Genomic DNA, 13,401 nt, shown 5'->3' with positions numbered 1-13,401 from the left:
GCATAAAAAACCGTGTAAATTCCGATTTTTCGTAGTTTTCTCGAGTTATCCGATCGTTTTGAACAACCGCACTAAAATTACTTTTCCGAAAAAATCCGCTTTAATTCCGTAAGAAAAAATCCTGATAGTAATCTGGTTCGAGATCTCAAAAGAAACACCACCAGTGTCCAATCGATGAAGTATACTGTAACAAGGTAAAGGCTTTAGGGCTCAGATTGACATTGATTTCTGTTTAGATTTCAAGCTTATCATCTATTTTGAATTTTCAAATCATAATATTGTTGTCAACATTGTAAACCTTTAAACTGTAAATAGCTTTTCGTTGCTCGAGTGTTTACTTGAAAGAGACATCCACAGTATTACTTTGCGGTATGCCAAGGCTTTGAACGGTCGGGTGAAGCCGAACATGACGTTGACTTCGCCTGCCTCGGCGAGAGACGTACAAATCGTTCTACATCTATCCATCTATATCAGCTATGCACTGTCAAGTTATCACACCGATGCTGCTGCTGCTACGTACGATACCATTCCCTGGTAATAAGGGTTTGTTTATGGCGATGATGATAGAAACTGCAACATCGTTGCCTCATTTTCAATCTGGTTTTCCTACACCATTATCATATCACCACGAAGCCGTTGGGCGACAAGCAAGCAGAGGTTGGCCAGCTTTCACCATCGGGAAGCTTTCAGCAGGACCTTCGGATACTCTACCACTCAGTGTTACTATCTAGCAGAGAAGGACAGGCAGGAGCCACCCAGCAGGACCATCATCGTGGCCAGGTTCACCGCCACGGCAAGTATCAACATCGACGACGTCGTCGTCGGGTTTTTGCATGAAGAATGACGTGAAAGGTTAAGTAAGACTAAATGTCGCCATCATTGTTGGCAATGCTTCATAGCTCCACTTTATGGCAGCATTCCCAGCCCACACAGGCCGCCTCGACCGGAAGAGCTCCAGAATGCGGGATGACAAAGGAGAATAAATATCACGTTATAAACGATTCCATATTTCATTAGCAATATAAATATGCATTGAATTTGAGCGGAAAATCCACAGATTGTTGTATTTCAAGTGGCTGTCTCGGCAAGGCTAAGCGATTTCTCCTAACCCGGACAACTAGCTACGACAAATGACAAATCGTCGAGATATTTTGGAGGGTTCTTTCGTTATAATGACCGAATTATTAGTTAAGTGATTTCTGAGTTCGTGGTGAAAGTAAAAGCAAATTATAGTCTCATTAGATATCAGGTTTTAGTGCATTACACACAATAAGAAAATGAATGGTACTATGATTAATTACTACTCCGAATAAATTCCACAATTTGATTGTAACTTTACAGATATTTATTTGGACTTGTCTTGTACTCAACCTTACACGTGCTGAAAAAGAAATCACACTTAAACCAAAACCTCAATCAATAACGCGTAAACATGAGTGAATTGAGCTTGAGCTAAACGTATAGAGTGGATTAGAAAAAGCTGTCAAGTTCTTATAGAGTGATTCAACTCTAAGGTTGCTCCAATGACAGAAAAGCAGATCAGAAATGAAAAGCGTCCCCTCCTAAAGAGTTTTTTTTTGCACTGCGACCCACTCATATTCAAACCAAAGCAATCTGACACTGAAGAGCAGTCGATGGTGCGATGAATTTTCATGAGCTTTTCTGTATCTCTCCCTTTGACTTGTACATTTTGGTATGCAGCTCTGGATCGACCATTATTTCCTGCACACGTACACATAAGCCTTTATTGAAATTTTACGACTCCACCGTTCGTTGTTGGCTGTATCCAGTTCAGCGGTCGGTGGAGTGAGTGGAATGGTTTTCCTCGATGATGAAGCATCCTCATCCGGTAAGGCAACAGTAGCAACACTTCTGCATTTTTAAAGTCACGAGGCATGAATTTTAAATTTTAATGAGTTTTCGCCTCCTTGGTAAACGAAGTTCCGTCGGGTATATTTAAATATCTACATCGCGGAATCATTTTGCGTTTCTTGTTTTGAAACTGCTTGATGAAATAGAGGGTATTGCAAAATTAAAGCATATTTGATTTCCTTGCTGCTTGATATTGAAATTAGAAAGGATGGACCTACGTTTTCGCTAAATACGCTTTAAAATAAGGAATTCATATGAAAAATTCAATTCATATGAAAAAATCTATTCGAGAGAATGAATCCGCACGATTGAATTACGTACCGTAGAATGACATTTTATGTTCATAGCAACAATTAAGCTATAAGTAGGGGAAGTGTACCGGTTTTGGTTACCTATAGTTAGCCACCTTATAGCCACCTTATAAGTTCCTGATTCGGCCAACCCTGAAAATGCATTTTTTTTTCCAAAAAAATGTCGATCAAATTCAACAGCGGAAAAAGATAAGGGATATTTCTCTTGTTAGAGCTAATAAAACCATCGAAAATTTGCTTTACTTTTGGAGTAATGCGAGACTGGCCAAAACTGGAACAGTTACTCTAGAGGTGTTGCATTTCTGATCAGTTATTGGCTTTCGCGGGAATCTGTCTTATAATTGAAATTCCATTTCTTAAATTGGTACTTCCATTTATTTAAAAGTTATTTCAAGTTTTCATAGATTTCTATAGCTTCCCGTGGGATTGATGAGTGCTCCTGGAGAAAATCTTCTACTTGATTCATAAATACTCGAACACAAATCAAGACGAAAATGCTAGATGGAAGATCAGGATATAAACTGCGATGCTTTGTACCATTTCACTTACGGAATTGAAACAATATCCGTTGTACTAAAACTGTCCTATGTTTGCAATAAAATAAAATATCGCATCAACATGTAGCTAACAAACCGACGCATATACAAATGCCGAGGCCGGATTTGGTGCCCATTTATTCCACCAAGAGTACAATGGAAGCTGACAAAACGAGCCAGGCTGTCCCAGGTCGTGATTTATGCTCTCCGATTCGTTCACTTCATATATAACAAGAACGAAGTCCAACCCGAATATCAACAACGCTGCTGTGCCGACTACATATACCGTTCACAGTCTCCTGAGCACCGTTGAGAACAAATCGAAAAGGGCTGGCCAGGTTAGCCATTGTAGCTTTGTCGTGAATACTTTGGATGCTTAGGGTGATTGTTAGTGTATAGTTTGTTGGAACAAGTTGGAATGTTAGAGTTATCGTGATCCTGTGATTATAAAAATCGTTATGCCACCTGTTGAGGCCAATGGAAACAACTTCCAGTTGATATAGTATACAATCTTGTTCTTCAATAATATTTACCTTTGATAATGGTCAATCACCCTATTTTCCACCATAAAATGTCACCCAAAAAGCCAGTTATAGTCCCGCAGATCAACAGGAAGCACGAAAGCTTTCGAAACGGATTTGCTCAATTGATTCAATTCCACCGATGGCACCTCGTCCTCATCTGCAGCATAATGCTGCTGGCTGCTGCGCCGGGTTCGTGATGCATCGAGGCAAAATAGCCAACAATAGCCGGAGCTGCATCGAAAATTCCTCCCGTTTGCCCATATTTCACTGCGGCATGTGTGGGAGTGTGGTCCAATATGCAACAGTCAGATGTGATTTTAGTCACAAAATTATCACAATATTTTCTCCTCACTGGTAGATGGTCACCTCGCAGCGTAGTGTTCTTTCAGCACGTCTACAGACCATGCTGGGGGTGGCTGGGTTCGATTCCAGGTGCCGGTCTAGGCAATTTTCGGTTTGTAAATTGTCTCGACTTGCCCTGGGCATAAAAGTATCATCATGTTAGCCTCATGATATATGAATGCAAAAATGGTAACTTGACTTAGAAACCTCGCGGTTAATAACTGTGGAGGTGCTGAATGAACACTAAGCAGCGAGGCGGCAATGTCACCGGGGGGATATAATGCCAATAACAAGAAGAAGACAGTTGTTTACTGTGACTACTGCGAAGTTTCTAATTCAAGTTACCATTTTTGCATTCGTATGAGGCCAAGAAAAGTCGAAAATTTCCTAGACTGGACCAAGAATCGAACTCAGCCACCTTGCCGAACTTGCTTTGTAGTCGCGCATCTTACCACACGGCTAAGGGCCGATGTCCACGTATACGTGTGCACGACTACATTTGATGCTGGGTACCTTGCGTGGACGCGGCGTGTACTTACTTGATACTTGATGGGCTACAGCTCTTCGATGAACCTACGCCGAATGGAGTATCCTTCTCCACTGGACTCGATCCTGGGCCAATCGCTTCCAGTCGCCCTGAATATTGAGCGCCCTCAGGTCCTCTTCAACTGCAAAAAGCCATCGTGTACGCGGCCTTCCACGAAGCCTGCGGCCTCTTCCGGGTTCTCTACTAAATATTATCTTCGCTTGACGTTCTTCCGGCATACGAACAACGTGACCAGACCACCGTAGTCTGCCGTGTTGTATAAGCTTAATAATATTCAGCCCTTTATACACCTGGTAAAATTCGTGATTCATGCTACGTTGCCAGATACCGTTCTCCTGTTTACCGCCGAGTATTGTCCGCAGCACCTTACGCTCAAACACTCCGAAAGCTCTCCGATCAGCCTTCTTTAACGTCCATGTCTCATGACTACGAGACTTAAGCTGGTTACGAAGTCCGTAATAAGCCCTATTTGCAGCTGCAATACGCCTTTTCACCTCGCGGGTAACATCATTATCGCACGTCCCTAATGTTCCAAGATACACACATTCTTCCACCACTTCAAATTTTTCACCATCCAGCACCATTTCGCTACCACTACCACTAATGAATCCACGTTGATTGCCAGCGACCATGTACTTCGTTTTGCTGGCATTGATCGTGAGTCCAATCCTCGCTGTCTCCTTCTTAAAAGGCACAAAAGCCTCTTCCACGGCACGGCGATCAATCCCGATAATATCGATATCGTCCGCAAATCCCAGAAGCATATGCGATCTTGTGATAATGGTACCGCTTCTTTGAACACCAGCTCTCCTAATCGCTCCCTCGAGCGCTATATTGAACAGTAGATTCGAGAGTGCATCACCCTGCTTCAATCCATCTAAGGTAACAAATGACGTCGATATTTCATCCGCAACCCTTACACTTGATTTCGATCCATCCAACGTTATACGAATCAGCCGTATCAGTTTCACCGGAAAACCATGTTCAAGCATAATTTGCCATAATTATGCCGATGCCCACACAGCGGACGCGGCGTGTACACAGCTTAAAAAAACGCTGTTTGGGCATCGGCCCTAAAGGGTGGTATGGACTTCTTAAGTACTGTGCAGTCAAGGAATGATTTTGCTGCTGACATTCCTTAATCAGTACGCAGCTGGCAAGGAAAATGAATAATTTGGGAATAGCAGGCGGATTGCTGTGAAGAAAACACAAACCGTCATCTTTCCTTGTGAAATAATGTACTGACACATTATTCCGCAAGTAAAGTGACGTTTTGTTTTGTTCAGATAATTTTGTTTTTTTTTTTTGAGATTATTAACAGATCAGCTGTTTCCAGGTTTTTATGATCTGGAGATGTACTGATACGGGAGGAAATAAGTTCCAGAGAATGACCAAGTTCTTGGAAGTGGCGAAATCACCGAAATCAATCAGTGGCAGATTGTTTGCGTTCTTCAGACGGGATCTGAACTTTTCAATGCCAGGACTAATCGCTTTTTCCTGGCCAACCTGCACTTTCGTATGATGATTCTGATCGTATGATGATTCTGATCGTATGATGATTCTGATAGGGCAGCATGAGCATCTGGCGTACTTTAATGCGCGTACATAAAATGGGTTGCCAACATCAGTGCACCCGAAGTATGTATGCATATCTATTTTTTCAGTACTACAAAAGCTATTCCTAGCTCTGGTAGATGGTATATCGCAGTTCTGATAGATGGTATGGCTACACGGCCGTCAAGAATGAATCGACGCGCAATCGTAAGAAAATTTACCACGCCGCCAATTATTTGATACCACGCCGATATGCCTATTGGAGGAGTATACCTATTGTTCCCGACAGGGAAACCAATTTTCTAAGCAGCTGATTGATTTTCAGCAACGCTAAACTGTAATTTTATTTCCTTCGTAAATGATAATAGTAATTTGATTATCTAACGTACTTACAAATAAACTGGTTTCCTTTCCTTCTACAATGCTTTCCAATCCCTTTTTAGTGTTGATGAAAGGTTCAACTACCCTACCTTTGGGTTGGTGGATTTTATCGACAAACTGCTACTCAAATATAATTTGTCAATTAATGAATCATTATTCTAGCACTTTCCAGGTTCTACTTACGATCTATACAGGAGGAATAGGAGATAGACTTTATTTGCCGTTTGGAGTTATTCTGCTCGGAAATCAGGAGTTTCACCGTATCTGCAGGTAAGGTATTTACAAATTGTTGATTGATTATTTACTGTTTTATATTTCTTTTCAGGTTTTACTCACTGGTATCTCAACTCAACCGTCCTACACTTTTTCTGCTGCTCGTAATAAATAATTTCGAATTCAAACACACCAAAATACGATTTTTGCCTTTCAACGATTCGATAATAGATTTTCTCATTAGCTGCGATGGCGAAGTTTGTTTACTTTCTGTTCGCCTCTTTACTCCCTACACTGTCTACCACCACCATTATACTTTCTCTCTTCGCTAATCTTACACTACTACTACTAAGCGCGAACTGTCATGTTGCCCGTTATGCTGCAACCAGGGCTGTTAATGCGGCGTCGTAACACCCCAGCCCGTAACATCCGGTCTCTCCGGATTTACCGAATCTCCAAAGCCGCTAGATTCACCACACCTCGTCTTTGAACCTTGCCGTCCGCAGTTCTCACGTCCGCCATTCGAATCCGTCCGTCCGAACCCTTTATCACCGCCACCACAATGCCTCGTCGCCAGGACTTCCGGTTCTTCCCATCGACCACGAATACCAGGTCGCCTTCGTCGATTGGCTTTTGTTCGTCGAACCATTTCGACCGCTGGTTGATCGTCGGAAGATACTCCCGGCACCATCTCTCCCACATTTTGTCTGCCAGAAGCTGGGACCGCTTGTAAACGTTCCGCAGAGCTTCGGCAGAACCCGTGGAAAACCTCTGCACCTCCAAGTCAGCACCCGACACCGTTCCCCGTAGAAAATGGTTCGGCGTCAGTGCTTCTGCTTCGCCAGAGTCTTGCGGCAAGTAGGTCAACGGACGCGTGTTGATCATGTCCGCCGCTTCCGCCAGAGTTGTCGCCAAGATCTCATCGTTGAGCTTTCTCCCGTCATCAAGCGCCCGCATCGCCTCTTTCACCGACCGCACCATCCGCTCCCAGACACCTCCCATGTGTGGGGTACCCGGTGGAATAAAATGCCACGCGGTAGATGAGCTGCCCACGATCTCTGCACACTCCCGATTGATGACGTCCATCTTCACCATCTCGTTGTTCGCTCCGCGAAAGCAAGTGGCATTGTCGGAAAATATTTGGCTTGGCTTGCCAAACTTGCTGCGGAAACGAGTGATGGCCATCCGACACTACGACTGTGCACAACCTCTAGGTGCACCGCACGTACAGCCAAACAGGTGAAGACTGCCACCCAACGCTTCTCTTTTCGCCGGCCAACCGTGACTTCCACCGGACCCAGGTAATCTAACCCTACGGAGCTGAATGGCCGAAGACTAGACGTTACCCGTTCAACCGGCAGTGGAGCCATTCTCGGTGTTCGTGGACGACACTTGTTGACCTTGCACCAGATACATTTGCTTACTACCTGATGAATCGCTGGACGCATTTTCGGGATCTGGAACCGCTGCCTCATCTCGTTGAATACGGTCTCCGAATTACCGTGTCCGAACTGCTCGTGGTAGAGCTGTATCAGCTTCTGCGTTATCGCGTGAACGCGACAAAATTATCGGGTACCGTTGGTCGAAGGAACTCTCCACGCTGTTTGCCAGTCTTCCATCCATGCGTAGTACCCCTTCGTTGTCTAATGCCGGTGAACTTTTGTAGATTTGGCTACTCTTTTTTATACTTTCCAACTGTGCTCCCGGCGGTCGTGCTACGTTGTTGGTTAGCATGCTCATCTCATCCGGAAAGCTATCCCACTGAGCCTGCCGCCACAGGATTGTCTCCGCCTGCTGGAGCTCTTCTCGCCGAAGTGGCGCTTTGATGGCTTCGTAGTTCACTGCCGTCGTCTTCTTCAGCTGCTGCTGCTTTGCTGTAGCCTGTGCAGCAACTACCGGCTCTCCTCGTATCTTTCGCCGACAGTTGGCGATGAAGCGTACCACGGTCGCTGTCACTCGCAGTAGCTTCGCCCAACTGGATATCGGTTCGACGTTGATCGCCCCGTGGAATAGGACGACACCTCGCGCTTCTTCGTTGGTCTCTTCGTACCCTACTTCAAGCGTTGGCCACAGTTCTTGCGGCCGATATAGGAACGAGGGTCCGCAAAACCATTCTCCCTCACTTTGTAACGGCGGACCTTGACCCCACTTCGTCAGCACGTCTGCGATGTTCAGCTTAGTCGGAATCCATCGCCAGTCCGCCACCTTCGTCAGCTCCTGAATCTCTCCGACTCGAAATGCAATGAATTGCTTGTAGCGGTGTTGATCCGAGTTGAGCCAACTACACACGGTGCGGGAATCCGTCCAGAAAACTGTGCGGGCAATCTGGTACGAGTTCATGCTCAGAATTGTCTGGCTCATTCGCGCACCCAGAACGGCACCCATCAGCTCCAAACGGGGAATCGACTGCCGCTTTATCGGGGCTACTTTGGCCCGGGACATCATCAGGCTGCAGCGGACCTCACCCTTAATTTCCGCTCGCAAATAGGCTACGCAGCCGTATGCGTGTTCGCTGGCATCGGTGAAGATGTGGACTTCCAGGGAATCGACTTCAGCGGACTTGGCGCCTCCGATGTGACAGCGAGGAATCCGGATAGTTTCGACCTCCGGCAACAAATTAATCCACCGCTGCCACAAAGTCCAGGAATTTTCGTCGATTTCTTCGTCCCATCCACAGTTGGAACGCCAGAGATGCTGGATGATGATCTTGCCGTGGATGGTAAACGGCGACAGCAACCCAAGGGATCGAAAAACCCCATCACGCAACTTGCGACGAGCCGTTTTGTCGGCCGCTTTCCCTCCAGCAGGAACGGCTGCAACTCTTCGCGGTGCATTGTCGAGAACGAAAACTCATCCGCATTCGGGTAATACTCTCTCCTTCGACGTTTGTTTGTCCCGACAGAAGTGTACCGGCGCTGCCGACTTTTCCTCCCCCAGATTCCGCAGAAACACTGATGAGTTGGACACCCAGTTCCGGATTTCGAATCCTGCTTTCAGGTGGACCAATCTAACCTCCTGCGCCAGCTTAACGGCCGCTTCCACAGTGTCGACGCTGTCAAAATAGTCGTCGACGTAATGGCGATGGATGATCGCCGCCGATGCCTCCGGGTATTGTGCAGCAAACTCCTCCGCGTTCCGGTTTTTCACAAATTGCGCCGAGCAAGGTCGACCCGAATGTCGCTACGTCCATGACGTAGACGCTGGGTTGTTTTTCCGGAGATTTTCGGAAGATAAACCGCTGTTTCTGCTTGTCCTCGGGGCGAATCTTTAGTTGGTGGAACATCTCCTTCAAGTCCCCAACGAAAGCAATCCGCCATTCGCGGAAACCGGAGAGGACTTTGACCAGTGGAACGAGCATGTCTGGTCCTGACAGCAACTGAGAGTTAAGGCTGACACCTCTCACCGTCGCTGCAGCGTCCCAAACGAGACGGATCTTTCCGGGCTTCTTCGGGTTATGGACTACGTTGAGAGGTAGATACCAGGCCTGATCGAAAGGGGTATCTGCCAGTTCTTCGGCGGTAGCGACATGTGCGTACCCTTTCTGCTGGTACTCCTCTATTTGTCGGCAAACGTTCTCATGCAGCACTGGATTTTTTCCGAGTTTGTTCTCCAGCTGCTTCATCCTTCGCAGGGCCATTGGGAAGCTGTCCGGGAACCGTGGATCATCTGCCTTCCACAGCAGCCCAGTTTCGAAACGATCGCCGACTCGTCTCGTTGTACGCTCCAATATTTCTCGAGCACGCCTCTCTTCTGCTGTTTCCTGCGGTATCGCCACCACCGATTCTTCCAACGCGTAGTGGCTTTTGAGCAACTCGTGTAGGTCGTCGTTGGTAATAGGATGATGTTAACTAAGATAGTTGTCTGCGGTGGTGGAATGTCTTAGCCCATACACTATCTAAACGAGCTTGGTTCGAACCGCGATCGGTTTCATTGCTGTGCCCACCCTCGCTTCCAAAGGGGCAAACGAGTGGATATTGTTCGCTCCAATGAGCAACTGCGGCTGCCCGTCGTACGACTCGATCGGCGACCCCCGCATGTGCTCGTACTGTGCAACGAGTTCTTCGCTGTCCAACATCTGATGTGGCAGCATCAGCTTTCCGACTGTGTGGACGGTATGCAGTAACATCTTGCCGCTCGCACTGGTACTCGTGCCCGATGCCCACAGATTCATCCTCCGCGTATCTTCCACTCTGGAGACATTGCCGGTCCATCTAATGGTCAGCCGCTCTTGTACTCCGACCGCGCCCAGGCGATCGGCGAGCTTTTTCTCCACCAGCGTGACGGAAGCGCCTTCGTCCAGGAACGCCAATACTGTAGCAGACTTCCCACCGCAGTACAGTTGTACCGGAACAATGCGGAACATGACCGTGAAGTTTGTCCGGATATGCGCACTCATCCCGACCACGTTTCCGACTGGGTGCATCAGCGGATTGTGGAACTCCCTGCAGTCGCCGATGTTGCAGCGGATTTTAAACTTACACTGGCCTCCGTGTTCGTTGAGACACACGTGACACAGTTTTTCGCGGTTGACCAGCTTCAGGCGCTCGGTGTACCGCAGCTTTTTGAACTCCGCACAGTGTCGCAGCCGGTGGCTCGTTCCGCGACAGTAGTTGCACGGCCTCAGCAGTCTCTCGTTTGCGGTGACATTAGAACTGCTGGCTTCGCTGTGGAGATACAGACCTCCTCTTTCCTTGGACCTTCTTTTCCCCGCTTGGGGAGCTCCTTTTAGAGGATGCGACGGCTTGAACTCCACGTCTACGTTGGCTTCGCAGGCATCCGCTACTATGTCCATCAGGAAGTCCGTCAGTGTCCGCAGCGTCGTCTCTCCTCGGCCCCTCCGATAGTGGACCCACTCGCGCTTTTCCCGATCCGGCAGCTTAGCAACCAGCGATTTGATCAGCAGCGGATTCACGAGGTGCTGCCGCAGATCGGCTGCCTCAAGATGGCCGCACAGCTGCTCCACCGTATTCCCAAAAGGAACAAAGCTCCGGAGGTTGTCCGGCTTAGGGGGGTCCAACCTGTTCACCTTGTCCAGCAAACTCTCGAGCAGTTGCTCCGGGCGACCATAATGCCGACGCAGCTTTTCCAGGACCCTCGGTATCGACTCCGGCAGTAGTAGCTGGCCTGACACCAGCTCGAGTGCGTCACCTTCGAGCGCTTCCTGCAGCCTCATCAGGTTTTCGTGGTTCATATAGCCACAGGCATCGTTGGACGCTTTTTAGGCCGCGTAGAACAATGGCCACTGCGCTGGTTTTCCCGAGAACTTTGGGAGCTTGTATGTTAGCCCCTTTCTCGCGGCCAGCTGCGCCTTTGTCGGTCCGGTCTGCTGTTGTCCTAGCCCAACTTGGCTTCCTTTCACCACCTGCTTCTTCCGCGAATCGCGCCGTTTGGCTCCCTTCTCCAGAGATGACTCGGAGCTACGGCTCGATGATTCCGCTTCTTCTTCCTCATCGGTATCCTCGTCTTCCTCTTCGGTGTCCTCGTCGTCTTCTGCCAGCATCTTGACGTTCTTCTGGGTCAGCTTCAACACATTTTGTTGAGTTTTGCTGGAAGTTCCCGCTCGTAGATCGTCACCAACATATTTCGACGACGTCTTGGGCACATTGGAAGCCGAAAGATCTGCCATCTCCTTGTCCATGGCCGCCATTTGCCTCTCGAATGACTTCTGACTTGCTTTCATCCGATCCATCTGCTCCTTCTTCTTCTGAAGCATCTCGGCTTGCCAGGCCCTCTGCTCTTCTTCTTCTTCGGCATGCATTTGCAGCTCCATCTCCGCCTTCTTCCGCTCCAGAGCACGCTGCATCTCCTTCTTCTTCTTCCGCAGCTGCATTTCAACCTCCAGCTCCTCCATCTGCAGCTTCTGTCGCTCCTCTAGTGCACGCACCTTTGCTTCCACACTAGAGACAGCTAAATAGGCATTCTTGCTGGATTTGTCGGATTCATCGGCTTCTCTCTGGCTACGGGTCTGATGCTTCTTGACGGTCTTCTTCTTCTGAGACTACTTGGCCATCTCCTGACAGGCGTCGCTTGGGCAAAACCACTTTTTCGGCAAATTGCCCTCGGCGATGCCTACGCAACGGGAATGGAACCATCCCGAACAACCGTCACACCCTACCATTTCCTCATCATGCGTTGACGGACCACATATTTCGCATGGCGTTTCCGTGAGATTTAGGACCGTTTTGTCCTTCACGGATTCGGAACCGGATTGCATGTTGCAGGCACTACAAACTCACTGAACACTATTTATTTCAGTTTATTTTTTAGTTTGTTCCCGACAGGGAAACCAATTTTCTAAGCAGCTGATTGATTTTCAGCAACGCTAAACTGTAATTTTATTTCCTTCGTAAATGATAATAGTAATTTGATTATCTAACGTACTTACAAATAAACTGGTTTCCTTTCCTTCTACAATGCTTTCCAATCCCTTTTTAGTGTTGATGAAAGGTTCAACTACCCTACCTTTGGGTTGGTGGATTTTATCGACAAACTGCTACTCAAATATAATTTGTCAATTAATGAATCATTATTCTAGCACTTTCCAGGTTCTACTTACGATCTATACAGGAGGAATAGGAGATAGACTTTATTTGCCGTTTGGAGTTATTCTGCTCGGAAATCAGGAGTTTCACCGTATCTGCAGGTAAGGTATTTACAAATTGTTGATTGATTATTAACTGTTTTATGTTTCTTTTCAGGTTTTACTCACTGGTATCTCAACCGTCCTACACTTTTTTCTGCTGCTCGTAATAAATAATTTCGAATTCAAACACACCAAAATACGATTTTTGCCTTTCAACGATTCGATAATAGATTTTCTCATTAGCTGCGATGGCGAAGTTTGTTTACTTTCTGTTCGCCTCTTTACTCCCTACACTGTTTACCACCACCATTATACTTTCTCTCTTCGCCAGGCTATAGACATCCCTATCTAACTCCCTTAGCCTAAAAATAGCCACCATGTCCCGGGCACAGTGTGCAGATAAACCGCTGTCAGTTGCATGAGATGTCAACAATCGTCAACAACACCAATGTTTGTAGCTTGATAATTAAAAATATCCACAACAATAAAAGAGCAGGATTTATTTTTAAATTCTGCTCAAGCTTTTCACGGTGAAATA

General features: G+C 47.0%; 1 long non-coding RNA gene across 1 annotated transcript; it reads right to left on the bottom strand.

Moving 5' to 3' along the window:
• Window positions 1-5,965: 5,965 nt before the first annotated feature.
• Window positions 5,966-13,124, bottom strand: LOC134227551 (uncharacterized). Its single transcript, XR_009983695.1, has 5 exons — window positions 12,990-13,124; window positions 12,837-12,917; window positions 12,666-12,773; window positions 6,251-6,331; window positions 5,966-6,187 (listed from the first exon to the last, which is right to left on the bottom strand). It is a non-coding gene; the product is annotated as an uncharacterized LOC134227551 (long non-coding RNA).
• Between the last annotated feature and the right edge of the window lie 277 nt (window positions 13,125-13,401).

This window comes from Armigeres subalbatus, chromosome 3, assembly GCF_024139115.2.
Source record: "Armigeres subalbatus isolate Guangzhou_Male chromosome 3, GZ_Asu_2, whole genome shotgun sequence".
In the NCBI taxonomy this organism is placed as follows: Eukaryota; Metazoa; Arthropoda; class Insecta; order Diptera; family Culicidae; genus Armigeres; species Armigeres subalbatus.
Note: the sequence above shows the minus strand (reverse complement) of the source record. Positions and strands in the feature narration are given on the sequence as shown.